Raw genomic sequence first — 15,875 nt, forward strand, 5'->3', positions numbered from 1 at the left:
ACCCCGGAAAGAGGAGCCCATGATTACCTGCTGGAGTGGTCGAGTGGTGGATGGTCCCTGTAAGGAGCCCAGGGGTGGCATTTTGCGGGCGGCATCGGCGGTGTCTATGGGCCTAAAGCTACGCAGGATGCCTCATTTGCTTAAGGAGAGGTCTCCCCAGAATCGGTAGATGCCAGCAGAGGAAAGGCGGCTGGTGAGTGCCACCCTTGTGGAGCGGGGGCTTGCTGTTGGAAGGCGCAGAGAGGGACAACACCACCACGCACGGGCTGCCATTTTCCAGCGCCTGGGCTGGAGAACCCCTGGTGTGCGACTGGGACAGCATCTGGGTACTCCAGGACCCCGAACCAACATCGCATTGCGGACGGGCCCCCCGCAGCATTAACGCGGATGACGGAGCAGCAAGAACATCAGCTATGAAGGGGGCAGTGCGGGCGGCTGTCCTGGGGAAGGGGCCAGGCAGGGCACCACATTCACGGCGCAATTTCCTGACCGCGGCCTGTCCTTCCACGGCCCGGCGGGCCCCCCTCTGTGTTCTGTTCGCATTTGGTGGCACAAGAGTAGTTGAAGGCGGGGAAGACCCCGTCAGTGAGTGCAGGACATTGGTCGGCAGCCCGACTCAGAGGTAGCCGCCATTTTCCTCTGAGCAGAAGCGTGAGTAACCAGCGCAGGGGGAAGCGCGCTGCCTTGGAGGGACACTGTGAACTTTGTGGTGGACGACGTGGGGTGAGGCGAGTGGCACCTGAGAGACGCTGGGAGCCTCGTGGGGTTTTCGGGGAGCGGACACCCTCACTGCCCTGAACAGCGCTGCACCCCCGCGTGACTGGCACCATTGGCTTGGGATCTGCTGGGGCCTGTGGAACTGCCCGCAGTGGGACAACTGTGTGGGGGTACTCGTCCCCTTGAACTCTGAACTGCAGTGGTGAGCCCGGGGCTATCGAGAGGGAGAAATTTGAAGGGTGGGTCCTCTGGCTGCTGCTCTGCCCATCTGTGCTCCCGCCTTTGGACTCTGATCTTTGCCACACTTTGGGGCCTATAGGATTTGCCGCTGCTGCCGCCCTGGGCTAATGCGTTAGAGATGCAGGTGTTGGGACATTGAGGGGCCCATGGCGGCGGACGGATCCGCTGCTGGTGTTTCTCATTATCCGATCATGCCCATGTCAAACTTCTCATGCAGGACCCGGTCACTTGTCCCACTCATACACCGCGGTGGCGCCTGCCGCCACACATCCTCCGAAACCCGACCAATGTGGAAACTCTACGGACTGCCATCGACTTTTATTTCACAAGCAATGACCAGCCTGACACCCCATTTCCAGTGGTGTGGGATGCCTTTAAAGCAACGATCCGCGGCCACATCACGTCGCTAGTGATCGCGCGGGCACAGGAAGCCCGTCACTTGGTGGATGGTCTCTTCAAACACATTAAGAGGCTGGAGAGGCAGGATCAGGAGCGTCCGACACTTACATGTTTGCGGAAGCTTGCGAATCTCCGGGGTCAGCTTCGGTCCCTGCGCACTAACAAGGCTGAGCGGACCTTGCTCGCCCTCAAACAACGGTATTTCGAAGGGGGGGATAAAGTGGGAAGATTACTGGCGAAACATCTGAGGGTGAGAACAGCGAAGGCCCACATAGCAAACATTCAGTTAAGGGGCTACCACGGAACGAGCTAAGTGTGAGGCCTTTAGGGCCTATTATGCTACTCTCTACACTCCAGACGCACCATCCCAAACGCATATTGATGAAGTATTAAATACGTGTTCCTGGACCCCGATACACCCACATCATGCCAAACAGTTGGACGGCCCCCTCCTGGCGGAGGAGCTGACGGCAGCATTGAGAGACCTCCCCCTAGGGAAAACGTCGGGCCCGGATGGCCTGCCATTGGCCTTTTATCGCATATTCATAGCACAACTTCAACCATACTTACTACAGTTATACAACTCCTTCTCGGACACGGGCGGACCATCGTCCGATATGGGAATGGCAGAAATAGCCCCAATTCCCAAGCCAGGAAAAGATCCCACATCATGTGCGTCTTACCGCCCCATAGCGCTGCTAAACACGGACCTCAAAATTTACACCAAAATGCTGGCTAAGCGCCTGGAGCCGCACATGCCTGGTCTCGTGGGGCCTGATCAGGTTGGCTTCATTCGCAATAGGCAAGGGGCTGACAATGTGCATAGAATTGCACACATGGTAGGGAAAGTGCACCATTGGAATACACCGGCCTGCCTTTTGTCGCTTGACGCGGAGAAGGCGTTTGACCGGTTCGACTGGAGCTTTCTCCGTGCGGTCTTGCACAGGATCGGTTTGGGGCCTAATGTGATTTCTATGACATAGCCCCCTACCACTCGCCACAAGCTAGGGTTCGGGTAAATGGGCAGCTCAAGGACTCCTTTTCTACACATAGGGGTACGCCGCAGGGTTGCCCCCTATCTCGTCTGCTATTTGCCCTGGTGGTAGAACCTCTAGCGGAGCTGATTAGACAGGACACAGACATCCACGGCCTCGCCTTTGGGGGCCGCCAGAACAAGGTGGCGTTATTTGCAGATGATCTTATCCTCACGCTTTCACGCCCACACACGTCTCTTCCGGCACTTCATGCACTGTTGCAATCCTTCGAGAACGCCTCGGGCCTTAAAATTAAGCATTACGTAAAGGCAATTATTGAATGTCCTGATGATGGTCCCCATGATTTAAATGGGGGGACCGAAACGCCGTCGACCTGTCTAGCACGTAAAGGCAATTATCGAATGTCCTGATGATGGTCCCCATGATTTAAATGGGGGGACCGAAACGCCGTCGACCTGTCTAGCAACTAGAGGCTAATTAACATAAAGGCAATTATTGAATGTCCTGATGATGGTCCCCATGATTTAAATGGGGGGACCGAAACGCCGTCGACCTGTCTAGCAAACTAGAGGCTAATTAACGTAAAGGCAATTATTGAATGTCCTGATGATGGTCCCCATGATTTAAATGGGGGGACCGAAACGCCGTCGACCTGTCTAGCACCCTATACAAAACTTGATTTCTATATAATGTAATGGTGCAGTGATGACACTTCTGTACAATTGGATTAATAACAGAAAACGTTTTGTTTGCCTTGAACAGCCCTTCTATGTTCTTAAACTTACCTTCTGTATCTGATCCGTTAGTGCTGGGCACAGGCTTGTGTACCACACTGGTGAAATTGTGGAAGGTATTCTCTCTATATGGATCATTTGTTTATTGAATAAACCTGAAAGACCTCTGTCCGGCTGGACATGTCATTTCAAATATAGATTGGATTCCATCTATATTTATTGTTTTATGTATTTCTGAATGCATGGGACCACTGTTGTTCTAAAAAGTATGTTCCCCGAGGTCCCCTGCTGACTGAATTGGGGCCCCTTGTTGTTGCTAATATATTAAAATTAAGCATGGTACATCTTGGGCTTTGAACCTTACGATCCAAAAGAGGAAATACCGGCATTAAAGAAGCTGGCTCCTTACCAATGGGCATCGCATCATATCCGATACCTGGGGCTACTATTGACTCCTTCATTTGACACGTGGACACAGGTAAACTGGCGGGAATGTAAAAACACCGTCCTGGAGGATCTACAACGGTGAAAATCCCTAACTATCTCTTGGCTGGGCAGGCTTAATGCCGTCAAAATGTCGATACTCCCTAAAATCTTATACTTATTCAGTGCCTACCCACCCCTATACCACAACACCAGATACAGGGCCTCCAAAAGGACATCACTAAATTTATATGGGGAGGGCGTAGACCGCGTTTCTCTCATAAAATTCTCATGCTGCCGCGGGACGGGGGCTTGGCATGTCCCAATCTTCTGGACTAACATTGGGCCTCGCTCCTCCGCTTTGTCTCGGAATGGACAACCACTGAAAGCGAGAAGGTGTGGTTTCATATGGCCCGGATGACGTACCATCTGGATCCTTACGTGACTTCAGCGCGCTCTCGTACTGCTTATATGGCGGTGCCCACTAGGACAGTCCTAGGCATATGGGACAAGTTAGCTGTGCGAAAGGGGCTGACAACCTTTCCCTCCCGCACACTCCCATTGCCGGCAACCCATTATTCCCTCCCGCCTTTCACTCCCAGGCATATGCCAAATGGCAAGAGGGGGATTGTAGAGTGATTAGTGATTTGTTTGAGGGCGGCAACACAGGTAAACTGGCGGGAATGTAAAAACACCGTCCTGGAGGATCTACGGCGGTGGAAATCCCTAACTATCTCTTGGCTGGGCAGGCTTAATGCCGTCAAAATGTCGATACTCCCTAAAATCTTATACTTATTCCAGTGCCTACCCACCCCTATACCACAACACCGGGCCTTCAAAAGGACATCACTAAATTTATATGGAGTGGGCGTAGACCGCGTTTCTCTCATAAAATTCTCATGCTGCCGCGGGACAGGAGGGGGTTGGCTTGTCCCAACCTTCTGCACTAACATTAGGCCTCGCACCTCCGCTTTGTCTCGGAATGGACAACCACTGAAAGCGAGAAGGTGTGGTTTCATATGGACCGGATGGTGACAGGACGTACCATCTTGGACCTTACTTGGCTTCACCGCGCAGCGCGCTCTTGTTGTGCTTATATGGCGGTGCCCACTAGGACAGTCCTAGACATATGGGACAAGTTAGCTGTGCGAAAGGGGCTGGCAACCTTTCCCTCCCCGCACACTCCCATTGCCGGCAACCCATTATTCCCTCCCGCCTTTCACTCCCAGGCATTTGCCAAATGGCTACAGGGGGATTGTAGAGTGATTAGTGATTTGTTTGAGGGCAGCACCCTCAAGACATTTGCCCAGTGCAGGGAAGACTTCCGTCTTCCAATGGGAGCGCGATTACAGTACGCTCAGCTGCGCCACTGGGTATCTTCACCAGAAATGCAGCAGGTGGCTGTTCAGCCATTCATCCCCTTTGAGCGACTGGTCCACTCATTTGACGACTCAAAAGGCCTTATATCACGGACGTATCAGATCTTGCAACATCCCCCTAAGCTGTCTACACATTCATATCAACGACAATGGCAGCTGGTGTAGGATAGGGAAATCACGCCCGCACAGTGGAATCATTTGTGGCAAGACATACCTAGGGTTCATCGAGGCATCCCTCAGAGGGAAAATGCGTACAAAATTATGATGCAATGCTACTACACGCCCGTTCGTCTGCACAAAATGTTTCCCACCGCGTCCCCCTTATGTTGGAGGTGTCTGACTGCATCTGGCGACTTCATTCACATCTGGTGGAGCTGCCCACTCTTGACACTGCTCTGGAAAGAAGTCCTTAGCTATATCAAAGAAGAACTGGGCTTCCCCCTGCCTGAATCTGCAGCCACGATCTTGCTAGGCCTTCAGCTGGAGAACCTCAAAGCGCTCACTCGCAGCGACTGGACCATAGCACTACACATGCTTGGGGCAGCTAAACAACTTATAGCACTCTACTGGAAAAAAAGCAGAGCCACCCCCGATTGCTGCCTGGTTTGTACGCTTGTGGCACGTACTCACTATGGAACTCCTCACAGCACGACTACACGCACTAGACACCCACTTCAATGCTATCTGGCGCCCGTTAGTTCAGTACCCCTGTAAAATAGAGCCTTCACGTAATTTACCTTCTAAGCTTAGAGCGCTGCGACTCTTCGAGGACGCCATACTCCCATCAGACCCAAGCAGACTCCTCACATAATTAGATCAGTCGCCCCTGCCCCTCTCCTCAGCAAAGCGCAAGGAACTTTTTCCATCATGATTGCCACTATCCCATGTCACATCCTGTCCGCCCACTCACTTACCTGTACAGCTTATCTCTCTCCTTCTGACTCTCGCCTTTTCTTTTTCTGATCTTTACCTCTGCCTTTACTCTTACTTACATTATCTGGGCCTCTAGCCCGCGTTCTGCATGTTACAACAGGTCCTGGAAATCCCCACAAGAAGCTCATGTAACTATATGTAATAGAACTCGCGGCCAGCCCAGCAAGGGTTGTAGGCGGCATGCTGTGTCTCTTCTTGCCTGAATACTGCATCTCTCTACGCTGGGAGGCACTTGACAATAACGCCGCTGACCCTAAGTGGGTTGTATGCTTAACGCTGTGTTCAAGTGGACCTATGTTCATTTTCTTTCTTTTTTGTTCTAAAATAAAACAGACTTTGAACAAAAAAGTTATTTTAGATACCACTAAGACTCCCAGGACCTCACGCGCAGTACTTAGGGGTCCGGACTCATGCTAGGAGAGGCTACCAGCAGGGTCCAGTCTTCTTCCAGGTACAACTGGTCACTCCAGGTAAGAAAACCTGCTGCAGCTTTTGATATCCCTGTAGCCACACAGGAGGTAAGCCAACTGATCCTTGGCATCCACCTCTTTGATCTCCGTACTTGTGAGAGCAGATGCCGTCCTTTAGAGTTACTGTAATGTCACAGTGAGCAAGTCCATTCCCCTTCTGGTCTTCTGCAGGTCCTGACAGTGTTCTGGGGTTGGTGCCTGGAGGTGCCACATTTATGCCTGGCATGAGCTGGTGGGCACTTTCTAAACCAATGGAGTAAAACATCCCAGGGCTAACCCAGCCCACTTGTTCAGTTGTTTCTGTTTGCCCTACTGAAAATAGGCCCTAAATGCCATGTGTCATAGTATTTTCAAGACGGCTAAAGTCTTTGGCTACACTAAACATGTGTGGTGACATCCTCATTTCCCATAGGTTTCAGGTAACACGTTTGAACTTACTCTGTTCTTCTACAGGCCCAGAAAGTGTTCTGAGGGCCTGGTCGTAAGTTCCACTTTTGTACAGTTCAGTAGTCAGTAGTGGGGGCGACTTCTGGACAGTCCTTAACCAATAAGGAAAACGTTCCCAGGGGTAACCATACTCACTTTTGTAGCACATCCTGTTTGCTTTACTGGAAACGTGCAGAGAATGCACTATTCTAGGGGGAATTCAAGATGGCACAGGCCTTCTGCTCCTGAAGGAAGCCTCTGGGAGAAATGACCAGTCCCCTCCTCCTCGACTACTTCAAACTGATCCTATGACCAACTCTATCCAGAACTGGGCTGGTCCCCAGCAGGATTTAGAGGGTCTAATGTACACACGCCTTCCATTCCTCATAGTTTTGTCCTTCCAGTTATCTGTGCATGGGCAGACTGAACCAATGCCTCTTTGAAGTAAATTAAAATCTTGAACCCTCTTAGTGGCCATTCCTCACCTCAGACCAGCCTTTCGCCGTCTGTAAGCAATTTATTCTGCTCTAGGAGTAGTTTTCACACTTCAATAAGGTCAAGCACTGACAGGGGCACCTGATGGCAGGCTGATGCAAACTAGACACCAGAAGCGGAAGGCAGGGAAAAGGTAATTTTAAAAACAGTGGTTAAACAATTTCTCTAGCTTGTCCCATTGTGAATGGGCAGGCCAAACATATGCCCCTTTGAAATAAATTAAAATCCTGAACCCTCCTAGCTGCCCTTACTCACTCCCAACCCCAGACTGTCACCAGGCCTAAGAAACTTTCTCTACTATGGGAACAATTTTCACAACTCAATAAGGTCAAGCACTGGCAGGGGCAGCTGCTGGCATGCTAATGTAAATTAGCCACAGGAGCTTCAGGCAGGGAAAAGGTAACATTCTAAAAGTTGCTATTCCTACATATTTATAAACAATCTAACTAAACCATTGAAGTGTACTTTAATGAATATTAAATACAGTGGTTGGATCATTTCTCTCACTCATCCCAAACCAAGTTAGCAAAGTTAATATATCAACCTGCTCTCTAGTTTTCCTAATAGGATAGCCAGATCCTCCACAGTCAAAATAGCTTTTGTGGGCTTTTCATTGTAGGGATATGGTAAGATTAAAATACTTGGAAGTACTGGGCACCTACAGGGCCAATGCATGGGTGATATTTAAAAGGAAGGTTATGCTCCTACCAAGAGAGGTATTTTGCCAGGATGGGCTGCATTTTTGAGCTGCAACACTCAGATTATATTGGTAGGTCTAAAGTCATGTTTTCCTTTATCATACTAGTGGATGGCACAATGAGGGGTGTAGTCCACAAGTGACATTTGACTTACTATTGTGAGTTAGCAAACTTGTATCACGTTTTAGAAATCAGAGAAAATAATCTGGGTTGTACAGCAGTGCCTAAGTTTGCAGAGTGTAAAAAACAGCAATTCAGCTACAAATGAGGGTGACCATGCAAAAAGTGGCATTGTCTCACATACTACCCATTAGCTCTAAAGCTAGTTAAGGAGAGTTTGGATTCACTACATCACAAACAAGATCAAACTCATGCAATTATACTGGGCTCCTCAGACACTTTAATCACATAAGGTATCTTGGCCCCTCCTTAATGAGCTGTACTCCTCAAAGATCATCTCCTCTCTGTACATCAAATAGAAGGAACACCTTTTTTCTCCAGCTAATACTGTGGTTAAACTTGGCACTATCTCTTTGCCCATGAACACATTTTTCTGAGTCTAAATGACTGACTTCAATGTGATGGTGTACACCTACAGACAATTCAAACGTTTTACATTAATGTGACTTGCAGTTCCATTCCATTATTTCTTATTTAATGACATGCCTGTCCTTATTAGTAGATCTTAATAATCTATTCCAGTACGGCCTTCACTGTTATGTGACACAGTCACAATACAAGGCTTTTGTGACGTTTTTTCAAAACTTGACATTGCTTATCCCCTGCAACTTTTTTCCTTGTGCCTTGCACTGTGTTTGTTACAATGCCAGCTGTGTTTTCAAAACGAAAGTGAATTGTTCTGGGTTGTGTCACAGTTAGGTATATCTACACTTTACAAAGCAATGTAAAATGTTGTGTTGTGACATTTTATCCTTTACTAGTAAGTGCTTTTGAGGATCCAGTTTGGCCGATAGTTATGTTGAGAATTCCAATAGAAGCCCATGTTCTGGTGTGAACATGGGCTTCTATTGGAATTCTCCAGAGCATATTATCAAGCCCATTATCGCCGCTTTAGCTGCAGTTTTCTGCCGTTAAACCGGCGATAATTTTAATGCCATTCTTGAAAATATGCCCACTTGGTTCTCCAGTTCCTTTTGTGGCACTAATTAATTTCTCATTGGCACCTAATTTGATGCCTTATTTACCAGCAGTGTGTGTGACAACTATCATCAGTCATTTTCTGCTGACTTCAACAACAACATTTGTCCCCCAGGATTCATTCAAAAAGTGGTACCTTCTTATGTGTCTTAGAAGGAACCCAGAGTTACTCAGACTTATTCATTGAGCCAAAATTAATGTCAAAGAAGACAAAATAAAGGACTCATAAAGTTGGCATCTTGTAATGATTTGACACCAATCAAGTGTAACAATCAATAAAATATATATAATAAGTGATAATAGTGCAGATAACGCAGTGCTCTAGATGTAATTTTATTTACAAAGAACATAGATAAAAGACTGTACAATTCTCAATGGTTGCATGAATTGATTAATACAATTCATAAAAGGGTTTGCATATTTCAGTGTGCAATCACCTAAAGATAAATTACTCATTACAACCAAGAGGGGTGGTTTCCCAAAGTTTCGATCTCATGTGACTGTTAGGCTCTCTACAGGATGTATCTGACTACCAGGCCTACACATAAGAGAAACAGAAATAAAAACAACATTTCTAAGTCCTGTGCGTTTACATACTGATATTTCCATAAACCAATCAATGAGTAACTCTCCATCTAATAGTGATTTTACTTGTGTAACAGGAAGAACTTCCAGGTATTCAACCTATGTATTACAAAAGGCAATGAGAATCATCATCCTAGGTCAGCACAACTCAGTACCCATATATACATTGGTGGTTTATGAGCACAATAAAAGACTGTGCACCAAAAATGTCCATACAAGTTGACTTTATCAGTAAGGGTGAGACAATGGGACCTCAAGTTATAAAGGTGGAGTGTGTCTAAAGAATACACAGTGAAACTACTACTCTTACATGGAAAGTGTAAATACTGTTACTAATACCATTGGTGAGAGGTCCAACACAACTCACTATATGCTCTTATGTTACTTATACAAGAGTTCAACAACCAGTGAAACATCATCCGTGTGCCTACTGAACAAATCACGCCTAGTATAAGAAACTGTGAGAGATGAAAAGACGACACGGGGTCATATTCTAATAGAGTGAAAATCATTCTCTTTCTGAAACAATTGTGTGGTAGAGAAGGAGTAATAGCCCACCAAAATCTGATTTGAGCGAGGCCAATCATGCTCCACCAGTGTGGAACACACCCAACCATGTGAGCAGGTGCAGTAGAGACATCATAACTATCCCAGTCAAATGCTTCAGTGCTGGGGTGTATTCTTTAAGAATCAGTACCAATCCTCTTCATACCAAACACAGCGAAGCTGGTCTCATACACATCGAACCAGTACCAAAATTGAGGCAAAATTGACCAAATGTGATTTCAATGTATTCTAGGATAAATAAGACAGTATTGGAGTGGTTTTGGAAATAAGCTTGAGGTAAAAATATTGTATAACCCACACCCTTTCCTTCAACAAGAACACGGTAGAGGTAATCTCACACCATTCAACACCATTGTAGTGTGGTGAGACAGAGGGAAGATGCTGCAAAAGCTGCCTCTGCAACACTAGACTGCGCACGGTCCTCCATCTTCCATGTACAAAATGCCTACTACCAATGAGTTGCATGCATTTAACCCTTTGCTGCATGTGCAAATTTTTATTCAAAAAGTCTTTATTGCGATTGTTCATCTTAAAAGACAGGACAGTCAATTGATTACAAATTAATAAATTACAAATGGGTGCAACCTTAAATACACCATAAAAACTGTCTTACAGAAAAATAAAAGAATAAATACCCATGTCTATAGTTTAAAATAAAATTTTTAAGACATGATTAAATATATCTCACGCACAAGACTTAACACACATCATAATAAATAACCCGTAAAATGTCCAATTCCTCGAGGATACAGCGGAACCCAATAAAAAATACAAAGCTGTTAGGACCCCTCGTTTTTCTCCCGTAATACCCATGCCCAACTCAGGAACTTAGCTATACCTATTACTGCGATGTCATTAAAACCAGTTTTCAGTAGCCTTTTAGCAACCATCGCAGAGCATGTTCCCAAGGTCCGGCATACTGTTTTAAGCCACATGCTTCTGGGTTGTTGGTAGACCGGAAATACATATAAAAAGTGATCAGTATCTTCTATATGATCCGGGCAAAATGGGCACTTGTCACTAGAACCTGGTTGCCATTTACATGTAAACTTTCTGAGCGGGAGTATCTCAACTCTAAACTGGTGGTAGAGCTTGTGATATAGGGGCTTCGTTATAAGATCCCAATAGCTTTCCATGCAGGGTTCATCTTTTAACTCAAAAAACTCTCTAGACAGAGAAGAGCTAGTCAAAGCAGAGAACCTCCTGCTTTTAATTAGGTCCCAATATATATATTTCTTTTGAATGAAAATCCACAGACTCTGGGCTATCCCAGAGATCCCTCATCCCCATATCTATAAGGATATAAGGAGGGATTTAATGCCAATCAACCATGGGATCTTGTGCGAGCGATCCAATCCCCTTACTTCGGACAGGGCCCTAGCAAATAGGTGTAGCTCTGGAGTGATCCAGAGCCGCCTCCAGAAAGCCAACGGCATATACCGGGCAATGTCCTCAATTAGGTGATAGCCAAGGTCAAAAAGAAGTGGAATACGAGGGGAGGATTGGGGCAAACCCATAACCGTTCTCATAAATTTATTCTGGGCTGTTGACAGTTGGGTTAGATTACAAAAACCCCAGATTTCCGCACCATATAAAATAGCGGGGATGATTTTGGTTGCAAAGATTTTAACAACTGGAGCTATAGGCTTGGTTAATGATAACCTACGTTCCTTGATCAATGCTCCCGCTAGTTGGGTGTGTTTCAACGCGAGGATCTTAACTTGAGGTTTCTAGCTCAGCTTATCACCAAAAGTGACACCCAAGTAGGTGAAGGCATCAGTTTGCTCCAAGAGTTTTCCGCTCATGAAAACTCGTGTTTTAACGGGCTTAGACCCATGGAGTACCATAAACTTAGTCTTCCCTACATTAACCACAAGCTCATGTTCACGGCAAAACTCCTCAAAACAAGACAGTGCCAACTGCAACCCCTGTCTCGTCTTGGATAGTATCAAGGTGTCATCCGCGAACATGAGCAGGGGCACCTTTTGGCCAGCTAGCATGTGCGCATCTGTGGGGTGATTGGCAAAATACTGCACCACCCGTTAATAAATAAAGAAAACAGGGTAGGTGCCAGCACGCACCCTTGACGAACGCCCTTCCCTACCTCAAATTTCTCAATAATCTCGCCTGGTTTCCCCCACTGAACCTGGGCATAAGTAGATTCGTGGAGTCTTACCACAAAGGAAACTAACTCTTTGGGCATCCCCAATCCTAGTAAAACTTCCCACAGTTTGACTCTTGGGACAAGATCGAAAGCGGATTTTAAATCCACGAAGGCAGCGAAAAGCATTCCCCTACCCAAGAGGACCTCCTTCCAATAAAGCAGGACAAATCTAAAAGCTTGATCCAGGGTCCCCATATGAGACCGGAACCTTGCCTGTAAGGGAGATAAAATATTGTCTTCAGACATCCAACCCTGGATCCTACCCAATATCACACGTGCTACAATCTTTTGGATTGCATCAATTAAGCTGATGGGTTTGTAGTTGGCCGGAGCGGAGCGATCACTCTTTTTATAACTCTGGATGAATCCGCTCCGAACCAAGATACAGGAATTGATGCTCCCCCAGCTAACGAATTAATTAGATTTGTGATATAGGGGATCCATAGGTCAGGGTCCTGCTTAAATAAATCAGCCGGAATAGAGTCAGGCCCTGGTGCCTTACCACTTGGGATGATCTTCAAGACTGCCTCTACCTCTTTAGTATTAAACAGCAGGGGAACATCTATTTTGATGTGTGGGGTAACTTCTATTCTTTGCTCAGCCAGTTGAAATTGGGCTTCAAAGAAGGCAACCAATTGCTGTGGTTCAACGTTGTTATTCGGGGTTATCGACCTTTGCCCGTTCCCCCATTTGATAAGGTCCCAGAATTGGGTCATATTCCTGCCTTTACATGCTGATAATAGACATCGCCATCGCTCCTCGTCCCAATCTCTCTTAGCATTTCTTAAAATTGATTTATAGGATGCTCTACACTGTTGAATGTTGATGTGGATCCTAGATTTAATAGCGACTACTAGAGCTTTGTGGGCTAGCCTGCACAAGTCATTATACCACGAGTTAGGCTTGTACTTTCTAATCTTCCTAGCTGGTTTAGCGTTTATGAAAAACCTTTTCAGACCATTAAATAGCTCACTGTTGATTCCCGCTAGTTTAGCATTTAGAACCATTTAGGAGCCACATTCAGAAAGTTTTGTTAAAGACCCTGATACTAGCCCCCTAATTTCAGCCACATTCCTTTCATCCAATGCTACCTTAGCCCATCGAACCCTTCTCAAATCATTCGCGATGGTTATTAGATTGGAGCAGGTGTCATCCTCCATTGGCACTAGGCCACGGAAGTTCCTATCATTCAATTTGAGAACCAAGGGATTGTGATCACTTTCGGGGCGGCATTGGACTTCCATATCTAGAACTAGGAACCATAACTCCACATTCACAAGAATGTAATCGATGCAGCTTTTAGATCGACCATTGTCAGAGGTCACCGCACCCAAAGCATCGGACTTGGTCCTACCATTAGCTGCCCTTAGGCCCCGTTCCAAGCACAACCCTTTTACTGCAGCTTCTGTCCATTTTTTAATAGGCTGGCGATCCAATTGCGGCACCCCCCAAAGTGCATCGATCTCATCACTGAGCCTGCCGTCTTCGGAGTCTAATGGTTCAAAGCAGGTATTAAAATCTCCTGCAATAATTAAGTCAGCATTAGGTGCTCCTTGGGACAAATGACTCTCTAAAGCCATAATAACCTGTGAACTCCTCCCACCCGGTTGTCCCCTAGCGTAGACATTATACACAATTAGATCAAGGCCACTCACTGATCTGACCCTTATTACCAAAATGTCTGGACTGTCAATATATAACTCCTCCACACTTATCCCCTCAGCTTGCCTTACCCAACAGGTCAACCAACCCACTGGTCTCCCTCTAAGACCCCTGATAGCTGATTTAGAAAAGTTTAAATAACCGTTTTGAAAAACATCCTCAGTGGACCACGTTTCTTTGAAAGCACAGATATCTGAGCCTTCTATGTAAGATATCCAATCAGCAGATGCTACTTTTGAATCTAAACCCGCTATATTCCATGAGGAGATAATCATTGATGCCCCCAGTGTTGCTGGGGCACCACACCCGGTAGCTGTACCTGCCACAATTAAACTAGCTTTGAGTACTGTGAGGTCTGATGTCGCGGGAATAGCAATGGGAGTGTGTGTCTCCATAACAACATGGGTTGAGTAACCTGCCGCCATGAGGTCCAGATCCCTCCCCTTCTTAACTCCACTATCTAGACCCAATTGAACAACCATTCCCAGTCAGTCAATTTCTTCAATTGAGGATAAAACCTCAAAGCGATTATTGCTCTGAATGGGAAGGTCAAACCAGGGGTGGACATCCTGTGGTGCTTGAAACTCCCTGGGTCTAAACGGCATATGCTGTTTGTAAAAGAAGCCAAGGGGGAGGAGTCTAATAGCATCCGTAGTAAATTGGGTGTGGCCAACCGTCTCAAAAATGTAACGGACCAAAGCAGGTGACCTGAAGCTCAAGACCACACAGTCCCCTGTCATAGATTTGACAGAGTGACAACCCATTTTATACGTCTGACCATTTTGAACTCGTGGAATAAATCATCCCCGATGCCAGTCTTCTTACTTAAAAAATGAAGGGCCTTGTTTTTAAGTGTCGACCAGTGCTCGCCTGACCCCGGGGGAAGAGTGGGGACATTTTCTAGAATAACCGAGTAAGGGGTTGCTTCTGGTGGGAGGTGGAGGTAGGGGAGCTTATCTGGCCCCCCGTCACTACTGTGTTCCACCTGCCTCCAATTCCCCTCGGTCCTAGCAGGCTGCCTCTGGGGCATGGGCTTGTTGTTCCTAGCCCCACTAATAGCCCTCCCTGCTGGTTGTACCCCATCCACTATTATCTGTGCTTTCGCCATCGTACCACCCTGATCCCTGTGTATTTCCCCCACTCTTACAGGGATAACTCCTCCTGATGCCTGAGAACTAGGCTGTAGAGGGAACTGGGGGCGGGCGTGACAGAGCTTCTTCAATCTTGGTAAGTCTGAGATCGACAGAATCTAATCTTTTCAATAGTGGGTCAATAAAGACGGCTAACTGTTCTCTTAATAGGGTACGAAGATCATTTTGATACAACAGCGGATTAGAGCAGACCATAGGGGCGGTGTCAGGGATATTGGAGCATGGGTTAACAAAGACAAAAGCCGCACTTGGTTCACAAGTACCTGGCGGTTTTTTAGCACCACGCCCCTTCCTTTTTTTGTTTGGAGGTTCTATATTTGTGCCACCTAAGGTCTTCTTCCCTCTTGTCATTAACATAACCGGGCTCCCTACACTACTCTGGGGCTGTGGAGAGGCCAGATCGGGACTAATTGGCAGCATGGTAGATAACCTTGGAGAGGAGGGGTCATTTGTAGAAACTACATCAGGGTTGGGCTGGATAGAAGGTATCTGGGCACCAGGCAATGATCCCCCTCTTGATAGGATCGGTTTGAGCAAGAGTCTATGCTCAGTAGCCTCGATCTCATGAATTAGAACCTATTCAGCTCTTATTAGAAATGCATCCAGAGTACCCACCACCCTATCCCCCACCTTCCTTTTACTCATGACCAAAATAAATACAACCAAAGAATGCTAACAC

The sequence above is a fragment of the Lissotriton helveticus genome, chromosome 10, assembly GCF_964261635.1.
Source record: "Lissotriton helveticus chromosome 10, aLisHel1.1, whole genome shotgun sequence".
Classification (NCBI taxonomy): domain Eukaryota; kingdom Metazoa; phylum Chordata; class Amphibia; order Caudata; family Salamandridae; genus Lissotriton; species Lissotriton helveticus.